Here is an 18696-nt window from a genome sequence, read left to right as displayed (position 1 = left end):
AATCTTGTTTTACTAATGTGTGTTTTTTCTCTTTTTAGTAGGTGGGTTTATGCAGCATTATGGGATAGATTTTCTTGTATTTTTGAGAGGTGTTTTGTTATGTAAATTTGGTTGTATAAATGGGATATGTGTTATTGGGGATGTGGCCGAGCCGGTTTTCATTCTCCTCCTGTTTCTGTAAAATTTTCTAAATATATATACTTGTTTGGCTATTATATCTTGCAAATATTGCTGTTATTTTGTAAATATGTATATATGCTTTTTGCTGTTGTATTTTGGAATTTTTTCTGTTACTTTGCTATTTTTGTTATTATGTCCTGTTATATTTTTTTTTTTTTACTTTTATAATAAAAAAGATTCACTGTGTTATCTGTGGTGTTACATAGGACTGCAGGTAAAACGTAATGCATTGTTCCCGAAATGTCATCTCTGCTACATCTCTCTATACACCTTGGTGCCATGTTACGATTTCTCAGAGTGCTTGCTGTGACCAGAAAGGACAATTTTTCCTCTCATCCGAGTTATATTAATTCCAGATCATCTTTACATTTGGTTTGGCGCAGACGCCATACAGCAGATTGTGCTCATTTCCATTGTGCTGCTGCAAGTATCTGCCCAGAATAGAGAATAAACTGATATTGGTGCACGGACCAGACTCAGAGAGGAGGATGGAGGCTGGAAGAGGATTCTTGACAGGACTGTAAATTATTCCTTGACATCAGACTGGACTGAAATGTGTCAGAAATTCTGAAAAAAATATATGCTGGTTCAAATTCAAAAGACACAATTTACAATGTGCTAGTGTGTAGAGAATGGACTGCAACATTTACCAGTTATAGAACTACAACTCCCAGCATGACCTGCCACCCACACAACCGCTGGAGAGCCACAGTTTCGAGATTAGAGCATTAATAAGCCTTCTCTACTTATTCAACATCCGGCCATGTTCACACAGCACAGATTTGCCCTTGGCTGAGTAGTTGTAAAGACCCTCTCTTTTTACTGGTGGGATTCAGTGACTGACAGAAGAGGAAACTACTTGAAACGAAGCCCTCAGGGGTCTCCACCTCAGATATTCTGCCCCTGGTGGTGGTGCGGTCTGGGTTCTGTCCTGGTTTCTGCTCCTACAGTTTTGTCTGTGGAGGATGAAACCTAGGACAGAACCAACGCTGCCCCCTACTGAATAAGGTGAAGAAGGCTTCAAGAAGAAGGTTACTTTGAATTTGACTTTTTGGGTCTTCTCCGCCCATCAGTTATCTAGTCGTGCGGTCAGATAAGAACTGATGGAGACATCACATCCCAGGAGAGGTAAGGCTGGGATCGTCAGCGTATTCACCGCAGATACAACATTCCGAGAGAAACAAATTCATGACTAATAATTCTTACACGATGCTGAGCAATGAAGACAATAATTGTGTTCATCAGTCACTCGCACCGCGGAAGGTGCAATATACATAATAAGAGGGGAATTAGGAAGAAAAACTGTGAGCGTACAAAGAGATAGATAGATAGACTGACGGTGAGAGGTGCTGACGGGGCAATCTTCAACATGCTCGCCGCGTCCTGAGAGCTGGAATGCTGTAAGTAGACTGCGCATAACACGCTACATGTCAAGTTAACATGGGATAGATAGAGAGAGGCAGGAAAGAAAAGAGAGGGAAAAAGAGACAGAGACTAAGAGAAAAAAAGAAAGACTATGGCCTCTTTCACACAGGCGACAGAGATGTTGCTGCAAGAAAATCGCAGCGATATCGCAGCTGTGCTTCTACGTTTTTTTGTATGATGTGTTTTCTCATGGCGATACTGTGATTTTCTCAGGTGGCAAAATGGCTTTGGCTGGTCATTTTTTGGGGTAGGGCTTATATTTCAAGTTAGCGTGAAAATATTGAAAAATTAGGGTAGGACTTTCTAATGTTAAAGTTGCACAATGCAACCGTGATTTTGTGCGATCCAACACAAACAAAAGCCCCATAGAGAAATATGCATCACAAGAAAATTGCGCCGTGTGAAACCGGCTTAAGAAATAGAAAGAGGTGAAAAGAGCAAGAGAGACAAGGAGATAAAAAAAGTGAGAGAAAAAAGAAAGATAGAAAGAAAGAAAGCTGGTAGCTTACAGTTTGTACATCGGACTCAGAAAAATGATATACAGTGAGCGTCCCCTAGTGGTGGTTATAGGCAGCTATAATTCTATCATATACAGTAATTGTCTATGCAGAGGATTTGGAGATATATTATGGAATCAATTAGCACAGAATGTTGGACAGTGCTGCAAGAAAACAGTGCTAACCACTGAGCCAATATGCTTTGCCTTACACCTTTTTCCAATTTCTCCTTCCTCCTCCTGTGTAATATGCATGTGCTATAGAAATAAAGATCATTTTTATGAAGAAACCAACACAAACTCCATGCTGCTTTTTTCCTGGCATAGATTTGACCCTTAGAGCTCAGCGCTGCAAAGTAACAGTGCTAACCACTGAGCCACCCCACTTCATCCTCCTCTTTGCATATTGAAGTGGAAGAATTTCAATTTCACAGGTCTAACCTGAAAGGTATGGTAGTCAAAGATTAAAATCTGACTGTGACTATCCTGGTCTGCGCACCTTAAGGGACTCCTCTAATATTAGGACTCCTGTGAATAAAAAAAGAAGAAAGGCAAAAAAAGGAAAAGCACAGTGGCTCAGTGGTTAGTGTTGTAGCCTTGCAAGTCCGTGGTCCCAGATTCAAATCTGGCCAATGAAAACATCTGCATGACGTGAACATAGACCGTGAGCCCTGATAGAAGAAGAAAACCATGCCGATATTGTCCTTGGCAAGATTTGTACCTAGGATGTAAGGGCTATAAAGTAACAGTGCTAACCACTGAGCCACTATGTATTAGGAGGAACATGATTTTTTTTTCAACACGGTTACTGACTAGACAATTTTTTTTTGAGTTTTGCTAAAAAGTGGGTCAGGTTGCTGATCACAATGAGCAACAATAGTTCTGAGTGGGCATATACCTTTATATGTGATTTAGAGGGTTAATTTATCAGAGCCAATGACCGCATAATACAACGTGCGCAATTCATATCATCTCAGAAAATGGACTTTGATTCTCCCCAACCACAACTGCGACAACCCCAAATATTATCTTGTCCCACTGACCCTTAGTGATTGCAGCCGTTTTTCTCCATATCAACAATAATCGGCAATGTTCATTCTCCCCCCTGACCATGATGAATGATCTCCGATTATAAGCCGTCACCACAAGGAGAGCCACTAATGCGTTTTATACAGTCGCTGATCACTTCCTGACATGTCATATTTCACTTGCTGCAAGGCATTAAGGGACGTTGTGTACCTAAAAACAACAGATTGCGCAAAAGTAAATCCATCATTACCCGCGCCATAAAGAAGAAAGGGACAGGAATTTGTTTCTGCCTGTTAAAATCTAATTACCTGTAAAATCATTACCTGGCGCCTTAACAAATTGACACAGCCGCTTAATGAGGCTTCTCATATTTAAAAAATGGGGCCGCTCGCCCGGCTGCTGAATAGTGTTCTGCTGTGGATGACATCATAAAGTGGATTGTGGGACAGGAGACGAGAAGCGTTGGATCTCGCAGCCTGGCTGCTTTTATTACTGTCTGTTGTGGGGAGCGGGACGCATCGCTGCACTTTATAACACAAAGTAAGGATGAGATATAGAGCCAAAAAATTCTGCATGAAATCAGCAGCAGAATTGGTGTGCGGTGCAGATCTTCAATCCACAGCAAGTCTGCTTCCGCTGCACAGCTTCTTCATCTTCAAATGGAGGTGAAATCCGCACGGAAATCTGCTCCAATTCCGGGGATTCTCCACTCAGGATTTGTGCTGATTTCCTTCTGTGGAAAATGTATAGCAAATCAACTGCATGTGAACACATTCTAACACTGCAGTCACATCCCAAGCAAATATTCTGATTGTTGCTAATCCCTTAACCCCTTAACGACCGGGCCATAGTGTTTTTACGTCCTCCCGAAGTGGTCTTTATTCTCTGAGGACGTAAAAACATGTGTCCTGCAGAGCATAAAGCCCCTGAGCTCTGGACGTGACAGCTCCATGCTGTCGGTGTCCGCAGGTAGCTGACAGCATGGAGCTGTCATCCCGGGCTGTTCGCCCCCCCCCCCCCCTCGGCATTGCGATCGGCGCTATGCAATGGATAGCGCCGATCGCAAAAAAGTAACTAAAAGTACCCAAAAAGTTAAAGATCCAGCTGCTCCGATGGATCCGATCCATCGGAGCAGCTGAAATTACTCACCGAGGTCCGTGGCACGGCTCCCCGCTGTCCCAATGCTTCGGGCCCCGTAGCCGTCCTTCTGCGCATGCGCGCCAGGCAGCATTACGTCAGCCGCATGCGCAGAAGGCCCGGCAGCACGGGAAATTTCAAATCTCCTGGCTCCCGGCTCCTGTAGGTAGCCGGGAGGCAGGAGATGTCAGCGGGGACCGCGGTGAGTGGTCCCCGGTACCGCGATCGCCGTTATACAATGGATAACGGCGATCGCGGAAAAGTGTAAAAAAGTGTAAAAAAAGAAAAGTTTCACCTCCCCTCATGGATCGGATCCATGAGGGGAGGTGAAAATACTCACCTCAGGTCCGCCGATGTCCTCCGGCCGGTGTCGGGACCCCCCACTGGCTTCTGCGATGTGCCGATGTGGCGCGCATGCACAGAAGCTGGCGAGCCCGGCAAATTCAGAATCTCCCTGCACCCGGCTGTCACAGTTAGCTGAGTGCAGGGAGATATGACTGGGGACCGCTGTATGTGGTTTCCAGTCATATGATCACCGTTATCCATCGGGTAACGGTGATCATATAAAGTTAAAAAGTAAAAAAAAAAAAAAAAGTTAAAAGTTTAAAAAGTTAAAGTTTCATCTCCCCTTACGGATCGTATCCGTAAGGGGGGATGAAATTACGTACCCAAGGTCCTGGATTTGTTCCCTGGTGGGATGTTGATCCGCGGACCTTACCCCAGCTTCGGCGCATGCGCCCGTCAGCATGATGGCGGACGCATGCGCAAAAGTGAAAGATTGCCCAAGAAATTTAAAATCTCCCTGCTGCTGGCTACCAAAGGTAGCCAAGAGCCTGGAGATGTCACGGGGAGCCGCGGTATGCGGTTACTGGTCACGTGATCGCCGTTATCCAATGCATAATGGCGATCACGTAAAAGTTCTTTAAAAAGTGGCAGTTTCATCTCCCCTCACCGATGCGATCGGTGGGGGGAGATGAAACATCTTCTCGGAGGCTTCCGCATTTAAATCCAGATGCGATTATCCTCCATGGATCCTGCCAGCTTCTGGGTATGCACCCGCCGGCAAAATGCCGGACACATTCGCAGGAGCCGGGGAGCCCAGGAAATTTTAAATCTCCTTGCTCCCAGCGAACAACGGTCGCTGAGTGCTTGGAGCAGTGACTGGTGGCCTCGCTGAGCGGTCCCCGGTCACGTGATAAAGTAGCGATCTAACATTAGGCCGGTCACGCATGACCGGAGAGGAATTATGGGTTCTGCATGCGCTTGATCAGCGGTAATCCACGGATCAATCGCATGCATTGGATTACACAATTCCCCCCAATTAGCGGGTCGGAATTACGTAATCCACTCGCAGAAACAGAACACAGCATGCTATATTTTACTGCGAATATCTGCAACTTAGAGCCCATTGTGCTCTATGACCGCGGATATACCCACAGCCCATATACAAACACATTGTGTACGGGCTGCGGGTACCCGGGTCATCTCTAAGCGACGGCATGGGAAATATAAACAAAAAAACGCCTGTGTGAGTAGGCAGTTATGCGCAGTACATTACGCGGCTGTACGCAGGGTCACATCCGGGCTCACAGCTGGGATCCGCTGTGGGCCTCTGCAAGCAGATTCCACATACGGCTGCGTGAGCCCGGCGTTATTCAGAATGCTACCTGTAATACGTAATTTACAAGAAGCCCCTGGAAGTTTGCCTTCCTGCAGTTCCAGGAGCAGCTTGTTGTGCGCCTTGTCTGTGAGACCGCCGCACCGCAGCAAAATTACAAAGCCTCACAGAGCGCCACTTTTTACATCCCATACCCGCTGCTGAGGTTACGAAATACCCCCCAAAATACATGAGAGGAGGGGGGGGGGGGGATACCCGGTTTTCTTGCCCCATGTGCCCATCCCAAGCAGCCTCCGTAATTACCCCTGTTTCCGGATATAAAACGCAGTTTATATTATTACCTTTATCTAATATTTAGGGAATGCCAAAAATGGGGATGGCGGGGGAGGGATTATTTTTAGGAAGTCAATTTTTTTTCTGTATAAGTGGGCAATGGGGCCTGGAATTTATTCAGTTCTGCCCAGAAATCCAGCGGGCATTCCCTCCATTATAGGCCTAGCCATGTGTCCTGTAAGTAGATTAGGGCCACAAGGGGTATGTTTCTGAACACGGGACAAACGGGGGGATCCATTTTGGGGTGAAAGTCTTCATTCCTATGTGTGCTGTAAAAAAAACCCCAGCTTTTATATTAACAAAATTGCCAAACAAATGAAAATCGTAATTTTTGCCTTTTGCTTTGCTTAGATTCATTCAAATACTTTGGGGTCAAAATACGCAGTACACCCCTACATGAATTTGTTAAGCGGTCTAGTTTTCAAAATGGCATCATTTGTGGGGGTTTTCTATCGTTTTGGCCGCTCAATGGCTCTACAAGTGGGCAATGGGGACTGGAATTTATTCCGTTGTACCCTGAAATCCAATGGATGCTCCTTCCATTATAGGCCTAGCCATGTGTCCTTTAAGTAGATTAAGGCCATAATGGGTATGTTTATGAACACAGGACAAACAGGGGTATCCATTTTGGGGTTAACGTCTTCATTCCTATGTACACTGTCCAAAAAAACCTGTTTTTAAATTGACACAATTGCCAAAAAAATGAAAATCATAATTTTTTCCTTCTGCTTGGCTTAGATTCATTCAAAAACTGTGAAGCCAAAAAAGTCATCATACCCCTAGATAAATTCGTTAGGGGTCTACTTTTCAAAATGGGGTCACTTGTGGGGGTTCTCCATCGTTTTGGTCACTCAATGGCTCTACAAGTGGGCAATGGGGACTAAATCTCCTTCAAGCAAAATTTCTGTTCCGAAAGCCACCGGTTGCTCCTTTCATTTTGGGCCCCATTGTGCATATAGACGTAATACTAGGGCCACAATGGGTATGTTTCTGAGCACGGGACAAACAGGGGTATCCATTCTGGGGTGCAAGTCTTCATTCATATATGTGCGGTACAAAAGAAAGTGCTTTTGAAATGACAGAATTACCAAAAAAATGAAAATCGTATTTTTTTTCCTTCGGCTTGGCTTAGATTCATTCAAAAACTGTGAAGTCAAAAAAGTCATTGTACCCCTAGATAAATTCGTTAAGGAGTCTACTTTTCAAAATGGGGTCACTTGTGGGGGTTCTCCATCGTTTTGGTCACTCAATGGCTCTACAAGTGTGCAATAGGGCCTAAATCTCCTTCAAGCAAAATTTCTGTTCCGAAAGCCACCGGTTGCTCCTTTTATTTTGGGCCCCATTGTGCATCCAGACGTAAGATTAGGGCCACAATGGGTATGTTTCTGAGCACGGGACAAACAGGGGTATCCATTCTGGGGTGCAAATCCTAATTTTCATGTGTACTATAGAAAAAAGTCCTGTCTTTAAAATGACATATTTGCAAAAATATGAAATTTTAGTTTTTCTCTTCTAAATTGCATTGACTCCTGAAAAAAAACTGTGGGGTTAAAATACTCATGACACCCCTCAGTGAATACGTTAAAGGGTGTCGTTTTTAAAATGGGGTCACTTGTGGGTGTATCTATCATTTTGACTCCTATGAGCCTTTCCAATCTTGGATTGGTGTAGGAAAACAAAGTGTTCCTCAAAATGCTGAAAAGTAATGTTACATTTGTACGTCTCCTAAATGGTTAAAAAAAAACCAAAAGTTTTTCCAATGTGCGCCCAAAATAAAGTAAACAGATGGAAATATAAATCTTAGCAAAAATTTCTAAATTATGTTTGCACATATTTGAGATATTGCAGTTGGAAATGTGAAAAAATGACGATTTTTTCAAAATGTTCCTAATTTTGGCGCTTTTAATAAATAAACACAAATGCTATTGGTCTTTTTTTTCCACCTAAATGAAGTACAACATGTGGCGAAAAAACAATGTCAGAATCGCTTGGATATGCAAAACCTTTCTGGTGTTTTTCCATGCTAAAGTGACACGTGTCAGATATGCAAAATTTGGCCTGGTCATTAAGGCGCAAACAGGCTTGGTCACTAAGGGGTTAAGGATGTGGCCCCTTTTTTTCTGCTCCCCACTTTTCAAAAATGTTTTATTTTTCCATCGACGTAGCTGTGTGAGGTCTTGTATTTTTTGGGATGAGATGTATTTTTCAATGGTATGATTTAATGTAATGTATATTGTACTGAAAAACTTAAAACAATTTCTAGGTGTAGTGAAATTAGTCTTGTATTTATGGTGTACACACTGCAGCAAAGATGACATATCGTTATTCTGTGGGTCAGTATATATATATATATATATATATATATATATATATATATATATATACTGTACATATTTACAAAATAACAGAAATATTTGCGAGATATAATAGCCAAACATATATACATATTTACGAAATTTTACAAAGCAAAGAAAAGCTGCTCGAGGACTACCAAAACCTTTCAAATTCTAGAGAACACACCTTCACCAGGTCACCGAGAATGTTCCTACTTACCTCATCCTCAAGGAGGATTTTGTGATGCATCGATACTAAACGCCGTGCAATCCACGTGTAATACCTAACCACTAGACTAACTAGAAATAAAGTGCAGCAGTCCCTGCCACCCAGATCTCTGATTGCGCCATAACACCACTCGGCATAGGTAAGGTCGACCAGCTGAGGCCAACTGATGGAAGCCCCTACCCTCTTGTATACCTCTATATTAAAGGAACAATGAAGCAGGAAGTCGTCCATGCTCTCCAGAGCATTGTCACACTCCTCCTGGGGACAACTTTTTTCCTTGGTGTTCCTGTGCTTCATATAGTTTACCATGCAATCAGCAGCAGGTCAAGTCCCAATACTTTGAGGGAATTCTTACCGAATTTAAAAGAAGCAAACCCACTCTCAAATCCCCACCTGGGCAGTCTCTCAATGGACTCAGTGTACAAAAGTCCTTCACACACCCTCCTGTCTCCCACTCCTGGAAGAATGTCTGAAACCATCCCTTACAGTAGGATACTCACGTATACCTCTCTTTCCAAAGGTTTTCAATATTAACTTTCAAAAAGCTATTCACAAGGAATACCACCGGGTTTACCATACCCAACCCGCCTAGTCTCCTCGTACAGTAAGTAACCTCCCTCTTGACTGGGTTCAACCTATTCCCCCATAACAGCTGGAAGAACAGGCTATAGACCCGTGACCAAAGAGGTTCTGGCAAAATGCATATACTTCCCAGATACATCAACAAAAGGAGCAGGTAAGTCTTGATCAAACAAACCCTTTCTCTCAGGGTCAAAGGTCACGCTTTTCATTGATTCACCTTTTGAGAGGCATTCCTCAACCTGCCTTCCCAGTTTTTTTGGGTCGAAATTGATGCCTAAAATTTTAACGGAATCTGGGATTTGGGAGAGTGTCCGGAAGATCAAAAGCAGGATCTCCCCTTCCCAGCCAGAGACTCTCACACTTTTCCAGATTAATTTTTGACCCGGAGACCTCCGAGTAGCGAACAACTTCCGACATCACCCACCCTGCCTTCTCATGGGAGGAGACAAAGATAGTAACGTCATCAGCGTACACCGCTGTCCTCAAGGCCGAGCCCGGCACTTCTGGGTCCATCCTTAACCTTCTACCCTTCTGAGGAACGGGTCAACAGCGAACACGTAAAGCAAGGGGCTTAGAGGGCATCCCTGACGGACACCAGACCCGACTACAAAAGGACGGCCAACACGACTGTTCACAAGCGGGAAACTCTCGACCCCTGAATACAATGTTTTTAACCAGTTTACGAACCCCACTGGCAGACTGGATCTTAAAAGGACAGACCAAAGGTACTCGTGGTTTACTTGATCAAAAGCCTTAGCGTGATCCAGGGAAAGTAAAAACCCCTTACAGAGACCCGCCCTGCCCCACTCCATAGCCTCCCGGACACTCAGCATGGAGCTAAATGTACTTTGACCGGGAACGAAGCAGTGCTGAGCCCCAGAAAGGAGCTGGGGTGCAAATTTCACCAACCTATTGAACAGCACTTTTGCCAGAATCTTTCTGTCCGCATTAAGGAGCGCTACTGGACACCAATTATCAATACGGAGCGGATCTTTACCCTTTGACAGAATAATTAGGGCTGACCTCCTCATGGACCCTGGCAAAATGCCTGAAGATAGACATTTATTAAAAACCTCGGTCAAGAGGGGAACCAAAATTTCCTTAAAGGCTGTATAAAACTCAGATGTTAAGCCATCTGGACCTAGCAACTTTTTGGACCAAAGCCCATCAATCGCCAGTCCGACTTCCTCTTCTGTAATTGCTTCTGTCAAAATGCCAAGAGAGGGGTCTACTCCTGGTTCAGGAACAGTTTCCGCCAGGAAAGCCGAGATTCCGTCCCGATTAAGTTTCTTCTCACCCAAGAGATGCGAGTAGAAGGATCTGATGACCTCCAGGATCCCTGATCTAGACCTTTTAAGGGAGGCCATACTGTCTAGCAGACCCGTGACCAAATTACAACTCATTGACATCTTACAGTTCTTGTAGGGGTTGGGCAAGCGGTACTTCCCAAAATCCCTCTCAAAAACCAAAGATGCGTGTCTGTCATACTGACATCTTGTTACAGTAATCTACTCTGGATACGCCAGCCCGGGTTGCCCTGGATCTTACCCGCAACCCCTGTCCCTGCCTACTTGCCTCCACTCCTGGCTAACTGCAGGCAGGCAACTGGGCGGTTGTCCCTACGATATCTAGGGACCGAGAAGGAGCGCTGGCGTACCTAGATGAAATGGGTAGACTACCGACAGGACAGGACATGCAGATGAAAAACACCAACATGAAACAATACTGATAGTACCGAGGCAAATGGAACAACCTGGCAGATGATAACAAAAAAGCAGACAAGATGACAGAGTCAGGAGACCTACAGATGCAGACTAGCTGGCAACCTGAGGGAAAGCAATAACTGGCAGTGATTGCAGTCACTGCCAGACTTTTAAACAGAAGCCTCCGCGCAAAGGTGGAGAGAGGGAGACAGCAAACTCCCCGTAGCCCATTAAAAGGGAGCTCGTGCACGGCAGCTGCACTCCCAGGTGTGCGTGTGCACGGCGCCGCCAGGACTACCAAGCTCGTGCACCGCGCCGCGAGCCACCAGCACCACGTCGGTCCGGCACCAGTGCCCCCGGCAGCTGGAACACAAGACGGGGGGACTCGCCCCGACCGCAGGACCCAGTATACCACTGCCTCGGGAGAAGCCGCCACCGCCACATGGTAACACATCTCTTGAGCAAGGATTTCACTCGGGAGATCTCCTCGCGGCTACCTCCAGTTGAGACCAAATGCTCAAGTTTCTTCCTCATGCTCTGATACATACGCTTTCTGTTCAGGTTTCTGAGGTTGGAGATCTGTCAAAAAAACCATCTTACCCGATGTTTGAACATCTCCCACCACTCTGACTTACTGCTGCATAGGCCCAGTAGCGGTTTCTGGCTCTGAAGAAAATCCTCAAAGGACTGTCTTATTTCCGCTTCTTCCAGGAGTGATGAATTCAACTTCCATAAACTTTTGCCCAATCGAAGGGTCTCTGTGACATTCAGAGAAAAAAGAATTATACAGTGATCGGAGAACTCCACCTCCACCACCGATAACGGGGAGATTACTTCCTCCTTTAAATAATACCTATCTAACCTAGACCTACAATAACAACCTTTAAACCAAGTGAACCCCGTGTTCCCTGGGATGTGCCAAACATGGACACCCACAAGGCGTGCCTCACAAGCTACGCTATTTAACACAATCCTATAATAGCCTAGCTGGTCATTGGAACCTCCTCTATCACAGAGCCTTGTGACATTAATAAAGTCTTCTCCAAAGACCACTTGCCGGCTTGTAAAAAGGTAAGGCTTAATTCTCTTAAAGACGTCTTTGCGCCCCCCACTTTGACTGTGGTCCATAGATGTTAATAAGATGCAACTCTTGACCTCCCATGAGAATATCCAAGGTCAGGCACTTCCCCATTTCCAGCTATATAACCCTTCTCCATCCTACCTGTGCGGTCTTAAAAAGGACCGCCATCCTGCTATATGGCTCGACCTCAAGAGACCAATAGGAGGCTCCGCACGCTTAGCTTTGTACATGACCAACAAATCTGTCAGCCTGGTCCCTTGCAAAAATAAAATATCAGCTTCAACCCGGCTGCTAAAATCAAAGGCCGCATACCTAGCTACATCTGACTTAATGCTGGCAACATTAATGGAACCAACATCAACAGGATGAGTGCCGCCATCATTGGTGATTGAGCTGGATGGCTTTCCTCTTACTCTTCCCCTCCTCCCTGTCGGAAGAAGAGGTCTCCCCTTTGTTTCTCTTTAGTGAAACTGAGACATCCATATGCCCACTCTCATCATAACCTTCACCTTCCGGTTTCAGGGTAGCCCCCTTCCCGGAGGAAACCAGATCCCCCACAGAAAGAGAACCAGTGTCCCCCAGGGTTCCTTCCTCAGAGATCTCTGCCACCTCACCTCCGGCACCTCACCCCAAGCCTCTCCCCCTGGCAGGGAAGATGAGGTGTTATCGAGGGTTTGGTACCAGTTAGAGGTCGACCATATGGGAACTGCACCAGAGTGAGTGAGACCGAGTCATCTCACTCTAGAGAGGAAGAATCCCTATTGCTATTTCTCATTCTTCCCTTACACTTTTTTTTCTGCTTTTGCCATTTCTCGTTTTCCTTGTCTGCACTGTCTTCACTGAAGGATATGGCAGAATTGGCAGCCACCTCCTCTCTCTCCATCCTTCTGGTTTCCTCATCTACATCGCTTTCCCTTGGGGTCTCAGCAGCCAGACGCCCCTCCTCCCCAGGCTAGCCAAGCACCCTGCTGAGACCCCGTAGCTCTTCCTCCTCCCTGTTGCCACCAGCTTCGCCCCGCAGCGATGGGCCTACTCACTCTCTGACCGAGCTTGACCGATGTTGGCAAAGGATAAAGGACAGTGACTGAATGGGTGCCCTAAAGCACCACACAGGTTACACTGAATGCTGCCACAGGATGAGGATGGGTGGTCTTTGCCCCCACACAGCACGTACACCAGCACCTTACACTGTGTGCTGAAATGTGTGGGGTCCCCGCACCTGTGGCAGACCTTTGGCTGCCCCTGGTAGAAAACCAGAATCCTGTCCCTTCCCAGGAACGCAGAAGAAGGGATGTTTGTAACTGAATTACCTGCATGTTTTAACTTTACTAGTCCCTGTTTTTCTGGATAAACGGAGACTCTCCCCATACCTGCCCATCCAGGTAATGATGTCAACATAAGAGAGAAACTCAGTACTAGTCAGAACGGTCACTCTCTTAGTTTCATTCTGGCGGGAAATTGCTTGAACCACAAAATCCCGCCACTCGGGCTTCGTCTGAGCCGGCTCGTATTTTGACAAGAACCACCCCTCCCTGAGCCACCAGACATAATTCCAGACACTCCACCCTCACTTGTGACATTTGTACATTTACTATCACCTTTATCTCCCTCAGATACTCCAACATTTACACCAGCAGACATCCCAACATTTAATCCTGTATTGTTTAAATTCTCTACACCCCCAGACTCTCCCTCGCGCACACCACTCGCTATCATGCTCCTCCCTTCATCCCTTTTACACACCTCCATGCTTTCCATACTCTCACGCTCATCATTCTCCCCATTCTCTGGGACTGGTCACTGCTCCGCTTTTGGCCGGAAGAGAAAGAGGCACCTGGCGGCCCGGAGGGCCCCCAGCAGCTCCCCCCATGCCTGCAAGGGAGCAACCCAGGGCTGGCTTCTTAAATATAGTCCCCTCTGAGCCACCAGACCCACCCCCTTCCTTAGTACTGGGGGGAACAGGACTTCCAGCAGTATACATAGGAAGGCCTTTGGCCCCGCCCCCTGCTGTCATACTCAGCGTAATCCCGCCAAAGGAATTTCGGTGACTGACCCTCCAGCCACCCTCCCCATCACCATATTTGTCATAGGGTCTTCTGGTATTGGGTAACCACTTTTTTTTGTGTCTAGCACAGCGCCCTTCTTGGGGCCACCCGACACCGGATGGCCTGCCAACTTCCCGGGATGCTTGGGATCACCCGACGCCAGGCAATCCCCTTTATCCAGGCCCACCGCAGGGCCTTTCTGGGGGTCACCCAACGTCGGATGACCCCCCCCCCCCTTTTCCTCCACCTTCTCCAAACTTTTGGGATCACCCTACGCTTGGTGAACCCCCTTAATTAGGCCCACTGCATCGCCTTTCTGGGGGCCACATGACGCCAGATTGTCCCACCTAAACAGCCTTTTTTGACATTTTCCCCCTCACTTAAGAAACTCACTGTCAGACATCACCAGTTTCAGCCTATCACCCCTCCTGTCATTATGAACCAGGGGGGTGTTTGCATCGGGGTGCCTAGCTCTCTTCCCCTTCCTGTGCACTGAACGAACATTAGCAGGGTCCAGGCTGGGTCAGACATGGGGGCTACCCACACAGCTATCTCCCTCCTCTGGTTCAGAGGCGTGCCCCGGGAGGCTGACGTACCTGTATTCCACCTGGAAGGAGAGAAGCTTGGAGCTGCAAACACCTGCTCACAGGTGAGCCACACACTCCAACAGGACGTCAGTGGGCGGATACCTGCAGTCCTATGTAACACCACAGATAACACAGTGATACCTCTCTGAGGACAGATAATGTACCGGTAGTAGATGTTGCCTGCAGTCCTATGTAACACCACATATAACACAGTGATAAATCTCTGAGGACAGATTATGTAGTATTTTCTTATGACAGTGATTGTAAATTGTTGCCCAGAGTGAAGCTGCAAAGAGGTGACTGAAACCCTCAGTCAGACTTGGGAGTTTCAGTAGCGCCTCAACCAATAATGCAGACATCTTGTTTGTTGAATGTTAAAGAGGATTTTCTGCAGAAACTGCCCCAAAGGCGACAATGAAAGGTGAACATTAAATATGACACTAAGGTCCAGAATTCGCCGCCGCACAAAATTCATATATAAACAATAAAACAACATCAAGAACACCAATTACTGACTGATGAAGAAACATTCATCTTCTCACTGACACCCGCTGCTCAGTACAGACAAAATCAAATTCTTAAAAGGAAGAAACTTCTCTAGAAGAGTTTGTTAGCAGTTAGCGTTAAAATTTAAAAGGCCAGTGTTCAGACTTCTGTGTACAGAACATACAGTACCTGCTTCTCTAAATCTCAGTCTTCCTTTAGCTGGTGAGTGTAGACTGCTGCTATGATGTCTCCATACACTGCACACATAGGAGAGCAGGATCTCTTCTCTATCTCTGAGCTGGTGAGTGTAGACTGCTGCTATGATGTCTCCATACACTGCACACATAGAATAGCAGGATCTCTAATCTATCTCTGAGCTGGTAGGTGTAGACTGCTGCTATGATGTCTCCATACACTGCACACATAGGGGAGCAGGATCTCTTCTCTATCTCTGTATTGGTGGGAACAGACTGCTGCTATGATTTGCCATCCATTGCATATATAGAAAAACAATCTATTCTCTATCTCTGAGCTGGTGGGTGTAGACCACTGGTCTGATGTCTCCATACACTGTGAACAAAGGAGAGCAGGATCCCTTTTCTATGTTTGTACTGGTGCTATGATATCTCGCATACACTACACACATAGGAAAGCATGATCACTTCTTTATGTCTTAGTTGAAAGTTGTAGACTGGTGCTATTATGTCTACCATATACTTAATACACAGAGAATAGAAGATTTACCTCTCCCATATACAACACAGACAGAGAAAGTGAAAACCTGCTGCACACCCTCAGAAGAAGAAAGAGTAACAGCATGATGGACATCATACAGCAGGACTGAGAAGCGTAGATGTAAATTCAGCACTGGATGAGCCAGTAAAACTCTTACTAAAGCCTTAATCGGCAGGTCTGTGAGTTTTTCTTCCTCTCTCCTACTCTGCAGCTCCTTCCCCTCAACCCTCTGCTTTCCATAGACTTCTTTTGATGGCATGCGAGTTAATCCCTCAGTTAGCAGAGTTGCCTGGAAATGGATTTTAGCAGTACTTCAGATTGATCTATCAGTAGGAGGCAGCAGGAGGAGAAGCAGCTGATAAGAGGAGAAAGAAGCATGTTTCTCTAATAAGATATATTATGAAGCTTCTCATATTTACTTATTGTTTATTGTTGTGTCCCCTTTAAAAAAGAATAAAGAAGGTGAGAGGAAATGAAACATTCATTTGAAAGTCACAGATTTCATGTTTGTAATGTTATTTATCACATAAGCAAAAATGGTTGGCGATTTATGGGGCAGTAATTGTGATCAATGGCATCTGCTCCTGAATAAACAGCAAAACCAGCATACCATCAATATACAGCACAGCGAAAATATATATTTATTAAGGTCAGCAGCCAAAGTCAGGGCTAATTTTCCATCGTATTGACCGCTCAGGAATGTACCATTAATTCTGTTTAGAATATTAATATGATCTGAATTTTACATTAAATCTTGTCATTTATCCAGGTACGTCCTATTATTGCAGTCAAGGAGAACTCTACAACTTTAAACCAAAATTGTGACTAAGAGCAGGCAATGTGATGAAAAGATAAAACCTAATACTCAACTATTCAAACCTCTGCTGCCCCGGTGGTCACCACTGGTCCTGCAGTGCTGACGTCACATCACTCAGGGCATGGCTGAAGCCAATTACTTGCCTGAGTGATCACATGCTGTACTTGCCAGCTCACCCCCAAGGCCAGTGATTGGTTGTAGTGGTCAGTACTGCAGGACCAAGGTGGTCGGTGACGCTATTGTATGAACAATTAGTACTCAAATCCTCTCCAACGCTTAACAGGCCTGTTGGCTAACTTGCAAGCCCATGTTACTGTGCACACGTTTGGATTTTACTGAGGCAGGACTCACTTACAAATTGTTGTCTATAAATCCTCAGGTGTCGTCTTTGGTCAGAGTCCATCTGTTGTGGCTTGTCGGTCGCGACAACGTCATGGCATGGTGGCTTTTACACAGGCTATGACCTGTTGCCTGATTAAGCAGGTCAAGGGTTAATGCATCATGTGCAGTATCGGCTATTGCTGTCTGCCTTGTTGCATGACTGTATATTGGATTAGCCAAGCCTGAAAGTAGGGTGGAGGTGTGGTTCTCTATTCATTCTGCCATTGTTTCAGGTGTAGAGTAGCTATTTATTCTCTGCCCTCCTGGTGATCAGTGCTGCTTATTTTTGCACACCAAGGAGTACGTAGAGTTGGAGCTTTACTTTACTGTTCCGGGTGTTCTGCAACTGGCAGAAAAGTAGCTGCTGGGTCTTTTCTAGTTGTTTTGTTGTTTGTCTATTTTGTTTACTTTGCATGTCGGTGCATTTCTCCAGGGGCTCTTATAGGGATATTCAGGCCCCAGAAAAGAAAAACGCTGGGCTGTTTTTTTTCGAGACGATGTCCCCACTTTAGGTAGGGACCTGTCACCCTTCCAGCTAAGTTAGGGCCAGGCTTCCTCCCTCCCTTGGAGTGGTTGCCACCATCCCGCATTTCTGTGTTTACGGCTTTTCCACCATTTTGTACGTTCCCTGTCACCGTGCGGAGTAGTGTACTCTGGTGTCGCACGGTCCTTACTATCATGGTTATCACCACCCTGCGTCCGTGCCGAGTGTGGTGCTCGGGCTCTGCACAGACGTGACACCATTATTCCATAGCACAATCCCACTCTCTTTGTCTTTAGTTTCCACACTGTCCTTGTTCCTGGTATGTAGTACATATTCATACTGTATAGCAGCAGCTCCACAAGATACCGCTACTCAAACTTAGTCCCTGCAGATCTCTGGGCCCCTGTGACATGCTCTGTGGCTGGTAATAGATGCACCCGCTGCCACTGCATCTACTTTCTCTACTTGTGCTGCATTGCACCTGCTGCTCTTATAACTTGCATGTGCTTTCTTTTCTCTGTGGTACAGCAGCTGACTTCTTTAGGCTGCCTGTCCATGGGTGCTGCGGTATCCCGCGGTGGATCTCCGCCGTGGGAGCAGGAGCCGGCAGATGGATCTCCGCGGTCAGCCTATCTGTCAGATAGGCTGACCGCTGAGAATCATGGCAAATTGCAGCATGCTGCGATTTGCCAGCCGTGAGCGGAGAATTGCAATGATTCTCTGCTTGTGGACAAGGGGGAAGCGCTCTGCATAGCAATGCTATGGAGAGCTTTCACTGCGTTCCCCGCGGCCGGATTATCGCCATGGGGAACGCAATGAAAACCCACCCATGGACAGGCAGCCTTATAGTCCCTTAGAACTTCCGTGACCTTTCTTTTGGGCTTGTCTCCGCAGCGTTAATGTGCTGGAGGGGGCAGAGATTAGTCCCTACAATATTTCCTATGGAGGAGGGGGCGCTCCCTAGCAGTAAAGCGCTTGCTGCGCCAATGCTCATGTAGCAAAATTTTACCAGCAG

The sequence above is a fragment of the Eleutherodactylus coqui genome, chromosome 10, assembly GCF_035609145.1.
Source record: "Eleutherodactylus coqui strain aEleCoq1 chromosome 10, aEleCoq1.hap1, whole genome shotgun sequence".
Lineage (NCBI taxonomy): Eukaryota > Metazoa > Chordata > Amphibia > Anura > Eleutherodactylidae > Eleutherodactylus > Eleutherodactylus coqui.
This window is presented reverse-complemented; position numbering follows the sequence as displayed.